This window comes from Pollicipes pollicipes, unplaced genomic scaffold, assembly GCF_011947565.3.
Source record: "Pollicipes pollicipes isolate AB1234 unplaced genomic scaffold, Ppol_2.1 Scaffold_5724;HRSCAF=6776_pilon_pilon_pilon, whole genome shotgun sequence".
NCBI classification, from domain to species: Eukaryota; Metazoa; Arthropoda; class Thecostraca; order Pollicipedomorpha; family Pollicipedidae; genus Pollicipes; species Pollicipes pollicipes.
This window is the reverse complement of record NW_023596746.1, coordinates 21,584,441-21,592,540: the sequence shown is the minus strand read 5'-3', so window position 1 is coordinate 21,592,540 and position 8,100 is coordinate 21,584,441. Positions and strand designations below refer to the sequence as shown.

At 51.3% G+C, this 8,100-nt stretch overlaps 1 long non-coding RNA gene across 1 annotated transcript; it reads right to left on the bottom strand.

Moving 5' to 3' along the window:
* Nucleotides 1-2,693: 2,693 nt before the first annotated feature.
* Nucleotides 2,694-7,740, bottom strand: LOC119103839 (uncharacterized). The gene is made up of 5 exons (XR_005094825.1): nt 7,491-7,740; nt 6,184-6,239; nt 4,165-5,347; nt 3,604-3,744; nt 2,694-2,823 (listed from the first exon to the last, which is right to left on the bottom strand). It is a non-coding gene; the product is annotated as an uncharacterized LOC119103839 (long non-coding RNA).
* Between the last annotated feature and the right edge of the window lie 360 nt (nt 7,741-8,100).

Here is an 8,100-nt window from a genome sequence, read left to right as displayed (position 1 = left end):
ATGTGCCGATGTGGCAATGATAACGCATGCCTCATTTAATGTTGAAGAGAAGGGTCCGTCACGTCATATCTGCAGACGCGACCACCGGCCCAAGACAACCGTGCAGCCGGCCAGCATTCTCATCTGCAGCCGTGTCGGCATCCACGGCAACTGGCTGAAGTCAGCGCGACGGCCGACTGCGACCCTCGCCGGCACCCCGCCTTCACCACCGACAGAGAGCAGCACGACGGCCGGCTGCGACCCTTGCCGGCACCCCGCCTTCACCACCGACAGAGAGCAGCACGACGGACGACTGCGACCCTCGCCGGCACCCGCCTTCACCACCGACGGAGAGCAGCACGACGGCGAGACCCTCGTCGGCACCCACCTTCACCACCGACGGAGAGCAGCACGACGGCCGACTGCGACCCTCGCCGGCACCCCGCCTTCACCACCGACAGAGAGCAGCACGACGGCCGACTGCGACCCTCGCCGGCACCCCGCCTTCACCACCGGCAGAGAGCAGCACGACGGCCGACTGCGACCCTCGCCGGCACCCCGCCTTCACCACCGACGGAGAGCAACACGACGGCCGACTGCGACCCTCGTCGGCACCCGCCTTCACCACCGACGGAGAGCAGCACGACGGCGAGACCCTAGTTGGCACCCGCCTTCACCACCGGCTGAGAGCAGCACGACGGCCGACTGCGACCCTCGCCGGCACCCGCCTCCACCACCGGCCGAGAGCAGTGCTGTCGCGCTCACCACTGTCTTCGGCCACGCAAGAGAAAGGCGGCGGTAGTTGCCCCTGATATCTTTCATCAGCTGACAGCTCGAGCCCCGTGCAGAGCACCACCAGCGCGAGAGCCCGCACCTCGGGACCCGTGCCATCAACCGTCTGGTTACGGCCGAGTGGCCGTAACCAGCACTGCTGCGGTGAATGTGCTGGCACCGTTGGAAATATCCTGTTGGAAACATCAGTCCGTGTCGGCGTCGGGATGATGCCGGCACGGACTGACGGAAAGGGAACCGCGTCCAGAGCGGAACAGATCACGAAGAGCCCAACTTCAGTGGTCAGGCTATACGGTGTATTATTTCATCACCGCCATGGCTTGGTACAACTAAACTACTTCCTAGCAACAACCATCTGCCTAGTCCCAGGTGTCAGTATGCCATCAACAGGCAACATAATAGCTACACTGGCAGTTGCCTATTGATAGGCGTAACACCCATATTATTGCCCAACACATCAGTGGAACTAAAAAATAGACTAACACACGGTTCTCACGACACACATAATGTCCCCCACACAAGACTCGTTGGCGCCACACATAGGTGGCTTCCAAGTTGAGGTGTTGGCCTCGTACCACTACAGTGCGAAGGTGCCAGAGATCAACAGTGGCCTCTGAAGGGGCGTACCTTACACAGCAAGCTTTAACCCGTAGCTCAGGGCATGGATGGTGACGCGGAAGCGCAGGACAATGCGTGCAACATTTCCTCGGATTTGCCTGGGGGGGGGGGGGGGGGGGGAACCGAGGACAGGGATACAACAAATTCGTCAGCTGTTTGCAAAAACTGGCCAGATGGATGATGTTGTGACGACAGATCGCATTAATATAGCCGAATGCGTGAAGAAGAAGATGGAATGACGAAGGAATTTTATGCTGCTTGCCATTGAAGGGAGTTTCTGTTCAGCGTCCAGAGCTATTTTGGAGGTCAGATGACACAATGTATGCCAGGCGCCTGATCAGTTTTTTGAAGCTCTGAATACCCATATCCCTAAACTACTCCCGGGTATCTCCCATCGAGCACGTTCAGACACGTGAAGGTATTAAGGCAACCTCGATCACCGTACATTCAGAAGCCATCGGGTCCAAACCATCTGTCATCTGATGCGGGTGAAAAGCCTGCCACAAACTTCACTTTATTCTAAGTTTGTACTGCTCGTCATCTTCTAGACGATCCAGCTTTTCTGATAACACATTTAACAGCTCTCCTTAAATACACCGCATTAGTTTGTACGATTACCTTGTTTTGTGCGCGATACCCGACCTCCGAGTCACAGCATGACTGAAAGACATAACGTGGTCACTCCGTAGCCGTCCGTGGGCCAGTGATTCTTCCCAGTGCACAATATCACATCAGTGCGACATTTCATGCACATCTGCCTTTGAACCTAAACATCTCCGCCTAGTACGTGCACTCTTCCACACCCCATATCAAAACCGCCGCAGCGCCTCTACCTTGGCTGCCCACAGCCAAGAGCAGCGTTCGCCGAACTCAGGTGTCACTCCGCTTCCGACCTCGACCGCATGTCGTCAATGTACTCATCGCCATAGTACGCCATCAGCTCGGTATCGGCCGGCAGAGGCTGACACGTGCGGTAGTAGATGCGCCAGCCGTGCTGGTAGGCCGTCACGTTCTCCTCAGCGGGCGACATGGCCGAGTTCACGTAGCGCATCCAATTGCTGTGCGCCGGGTCGGCCGCGTCCACGCAGAACCAAGGCGGCCGGCGCGGTGCACTTCCCAACTGAAGCCGGCGCGCGCGGCGCGCGCGCGGTCCCTCACACGCCGGCCGCGGTACGGGCCGAAGCGCAGGCCGACGGCCAGCGGGCGGCGCGTCCACACACCCAGGCCGCCGCGGTGCACGCCCGAGGGGCCGACGCGCAGGCACGCAGGCACGGAGAGGGCGGCGCGCTCGGCCGGCGCCGCCGAGTCCGGCACTGGCGTGTCGGGGACGGCGATCGGCGGCCCGTGGCGCGTGCAGTTGCCGTCCACGTACTCGCGGCCGCACAGGTCGCACGCCAACAGCTCGTCGCCGGGCAACTCGTCCAAGACGAGCGTCTGAGGGCAGCACCGCAACGGACACGGTCACGGCCAAGACGGGCGCCCGAGGGCAGCACCACAACGCACACGGTCACGGCCAAGGAACCAGGGCAATGGTTCAACCCGATTTTGCCAAGCCTTTACACCACGACGGTGATGGATGGAGCGAACCTGGTCGAACAGGTTTGGTTCCCCCACTTCTGGCGCCAGTCGCGCTCCCCACGCTATGGTAATTGCTTGTGACACAGGAACGGGCGCATGGGGTGCTTTGCTGTCCAGGCAGGCTGTTAGAAGGCGATGGGTCGACCGGGCAATGGTTACGTGCTGACCAGATTTTGGCTACAATGTTACAGATGAGCTGAGATTTGGGGCTTAGACGTAACACAGAAACCTACGCCGTCACAATGACGAGAGCATGTCGCATCTTAACCATATCTAGCTGGCTGTGTGTATCGCCCGAGGCCGCGCGACGCCGTTGCGGTATGAAGCAACGTTTCATAAAACGGCTTGATGACGTATTCACAAATGAACCATTTTCGAGGGAAAATTCATCATCGATGGTATCATGGAAAGCAGGTGTTAAAACTTGGAAGTTAAAATTGGAAGCAGGTGTTTGAAGGAAGTTGTCATTGGAAGCGGGTGTTGAAGCGGCAGATGCAGCACACAGCTTATTCTTTGCGACGGCAGACGCTTCCATGAGTCGTATCTCCGAACTGCAACACACACGCACACTATAAAAGCAGATCTTAACAGGCAGTTGACTGGAGGAAGCTCACCAAGCAGGGATCATATCCTCACCCGCTCGCTGACGGAGGAGTACACCGAGTCATGATCGTCCACTCCGCTGTCAGAGTCGTCATCCTTCCATCGTGTACTTGTACTAGTCCGGCGGGTACCGGAGTGAGCTCTTACAGGCGTTCTCCGAACTGGAGACATCCACTCAACGCAAAGGATCAGTCTTACTTTTACAGGTCAAATGATACGCAAGGCATACAATACACACAGATGGATTAAAAATAAAGGCAAGTGAATATAAACATTTAACCGGCTGTAATGCCCAGAGCACATCACTTATGTCTGCAAGTTATAGACCTTCCCCTCACTGAATGCATAATCAAATGGTTAAGAATTATCGAATTGGTTCAGTAACGTACCGCAGTACGCGTAATAAATCACTTGACTTCACACACAACTAGCTGTCACAGAAGAAAGCTGGCACAGCCAAATAGCTGAAGAATCTCACACGCGATCAGTCAGATACTGCAATACATGTAGCAAGGCCATTCGTTTAACACACGGCAAGCTGCAACAGGAGAAAACTGACGTCGACAGACCGATGGATGGAAACCAGAAGCTTACCACGTTTGGTGGCACCCCCCGAGGGTGGCTTTCGACGGCCTGTTTTGGTCCCACTTGGCTTAGCCGCACGCGGCTCAGTCGTGCCTGTCTTAGACATGCCGTTCTTCGACACACTTGGCTCAGACGCACTTTGTCTCGCTGCTTTTTGCTTAGATGCACTTGGTTCAGACGCACTTGGATTAGACGCCTTTAGCTTAGATGCACTCCGCTTAGATGCGCTTGACTTAGACGCACTAGACTTAGAATCCGCAATAACGGTCCGCTTTGGTGTACTTGGCTTTAGCTCGTTTGGCTCAGCTGCACTTGGCTTTGGCCCGCTCGGCCCAGATGCACTTGGCTTTGGCCCGCGTGGCTCAGATGCACTTGGCTCGGACGTGTTAAGGCTGAGTATAGGCAACAGCCGTATTCCATGCCTCCACACGCGTGCATGTCGGGCGAAACGGTTCATCTCCTTTCACACTGTGATCCTCCCGTCTCACAGCTATGCGTGGAGTGGCGATGCCAATAATATCATTATCGCTTCCAGAACCGTCGCTGGATGATAAAACACAACGTTTGACACACGCTAATGACGTCCCCCGGGAACCAGCCGGACGTTTTCTCGGTGTGAACACCCCTTCACCGGCGATTGTCACTGATGACGGGGCATTTTCCAGGTTGCCTGATGACGAAAGGTTCGAAGAAGTTCGAACAGCCCGTTCCACGACCGATGGTCCTATTATCATAAGAGACCTGTTTCACATTGGACTCATTCTTGATGGATAACACCTTTCCTGAGGAGACAGCCGCCGAGCAGAGCAGCTGACCGTTCGTCTTAGCTCGCACCTTACTTGTCTTCGCGTTTTTCTCACGAGCGGAAAGTGCATTTTCTTCTTTGTGTCGACAACAATTGATAGCGTTTCTGTCCGACAAGACCGGGGAACATCCAATACTGTTTTGGCTACGAACAGATCCGCCCGGCAATGCCGATTCTTCGCTAGGAGAGGTTAGTCTAGTACATTTCAGAACTGACGCATGGTCTTCGCTGCTATGAGGTTCAGCCTGTGGTGTTTTCAACTCTGAGATCACAGCTTTCGCAGTCGAATCTCGCCCGCGCGGTGCCCGCGGTCGAGGGTTGGTTGCCTGTGCTGGCCTGTTTCGGCGTCTTGGGGGCACGCCGCTGCTGATGGGACCCGGCGACTCCCTACAAATGAATACGCCATTACACACGCATTTACGAGAAGCAAACCGGCGTGCACGTCATGTTGGAGGGTCCGTTGATAACAAAACGATTTTCACGTCAAATTCCTTCTTGCCATATATTTCGCACCCATCTGATAACAAAAAGAGGACGTGCATTCAAGCAAAAAGTTTTTCTTGTTATGGAATACATTACTTGTCAGATTTTCATCACAAACAGCACGCATATGTGGTGTTATTTTCCAGAAGTACAGTGTGTCCCACAACATGTCAAAGTCGATGAGAGTAGCTGAAAAAAGATGATGGAACTGAATTCAAAGTTGCAGCAAAGAATGCCATCCGATTTCTGTACCCAAACAATGATGTTTAATGTTATGTCCCTGAACCATTCATGCCACTTTCCACAGCATTTGATTATGTTGTCACGCAACTGGTTAACAAATTGCGCCCAGCATCCTTTCCCCTCCCCTCCCCCCTATCTGATTCCAGTCCTTCAGGGGTGAATCAAGGACTTAGACATCATGTGTATTATAGACTACCACAGGTTCTGGACATTCAGGGGTAATGAATGATTATGACATTGTGGGCATTAGACCATCACAGGTTCTGGTCATTCAGGGTTGATCAGTGACTTAGACATTGTGTGCATCAAATGCTTTCACAAGTTCAGGCCATTAAGGGGTAAGCAATGGCTTATGCACCATATGTATCAAACTGTCCAGATTCCAGTCATTTGGGGGTGATCAATGACTTCACACCATGTACACTGAAGACTATCAGTATGTCAGATGAGTGGTAAGTCCTGGCCCTCCTCAAAGCAGAAAATCCCAGGTTTCTTACTGCATGAAAAACTCAACAACTGCTTCCAAGGAAGGTGCTTCTTCATTCAGGGGTGGCTGAAAAGAAGATTTGAGTTGTAAAATAAAAGCAGAGGCAAACAAAGAATGAGGGACAACATAATGTGCACACTGTCACAGCTAAATGTCTTGATGAAACAACATATCTGTATCCTTCTAATTCCTGATGAAAGGCCTTGAAAGGTTCAGAAAGCCCATAGATTCATTCAGCACTTGTTCATCAGGCCAATACAAAACCTGTTACACTTATTCTGTGAAAATGCCTCAGAGCCACCATAAGTCTATAGTAGATGAGGCTAATGGTATCATACAAAATGTTCTCTGTGCAGCCACATTTTCAGTCTAGCATGTCTCTTCAGCACTTATGACACTGAATTAACCTCAGCATACACAATTTCTAATGCATAACTGGATAGCAGAAATGAAATATACATGATGCACTAGGCAATGGCAAAGACATACAAGAAAAAGTTATGTATATGATAGAATGATGAATGATGGTAAACATATTTGAAATCATAACTAAATATTCATTATAACAAAACAGATATCTTGCAAACCTGAAACTTAAACACACTCACAAATATGGTACAACCAAAGAAAAAACATATACAGCAGTGGCCACACATAACTTTTCTAGTGAGCCTATGAAACCAGGAATCCCCATAAGTAAATTGAACAGGTGAGTTAACTGATATAGCTTACATCAGGCACCAAACTGTAACTACAATTCAGTCTTGATATATGAATAGAGCATGACAGCATGTGATATTTCCTAGAAGAGCAACATGAATGGCAGGACAAAATATGTGCCATGCAGAATGTCAGGCACAGTAGCTACATCAACCCAACAGATTCAGTGCCTGATCAACAGATCAACCTGAGTGCTCAGAAATTTAGCACAGTCACCACCACATTGAGGGCTGATGCTTCAGGGAATACTCATCTTTGAAAGGCCATTTCAAATCATAATATTTCCATGACATTTTTCACAAACACCTATCATTTGAAGAGTGTAAGCATTTCGGCTCAGCCTGAGTTTGACAAACACATGCAACAGTGCACCAATTTTGTTGTGAGTACTTCTTGCACTAAATGGATTTTTGCAGACCGTGCTGCATGAGCTCACAGGCAATACCCAAGCAATCTTAAAGATTTTTTAACAGCCCCAGCACGCTGAAATATTTTCATGCCAGCAATGATCCTTTGAGTTTTGGGAAACGCTGCCTGCATTGACCTAAGGGTATCCAAATGCTAGGTATGAAGCCTCGTGCATGTGTTAGAACTTACTGGCTTCGTTTTCCGCATGTAGAGATCCGCGAGGCATATATCCACCGTCGATAGATGTCTTAATACAAGGGCACTGACATCTCCATGGTTTGGCATGGCCACTTTGCACAGCCCTGACGGCCTACTGCCCACAATGAAACGCGATGGTGATTTAATTAAGAGAACAGATAACCAACGCCACGGATGTAACAGCTACCTCTTATCCAAATGCACGGACAGACCGCTGTGGCTTCCCAGTGTTTGGCTTGCCTTTTGAAACCATCGCGCTATAAGCACCGTCAGATTTTTTTTGGTAGCCTCACACAGGCCGCCGTCATCCCAGTGTCTTTACAGGCGTTTGCACGATTTGGTGGATGGACGTCACCGCGGGTGCATCTTCATGGTCTCTTAAACATTTCTCTCGACAAAAGTGAAACATTCTGAATTCTATGTGCATTTTTACCCTCTTTATATCAAAGTTTTGACTTCGCAGCAAATAAGTGAATTGCTATGACGGATTGCAACACTTAAAGATGTCCGTCAAGTTGGCACCACATTCACATTCGGATTCAGGTCCATATTCGGGATTCAGCGGACTCCTCAAATTGCCCTGAAACTTTGCAAACAGATG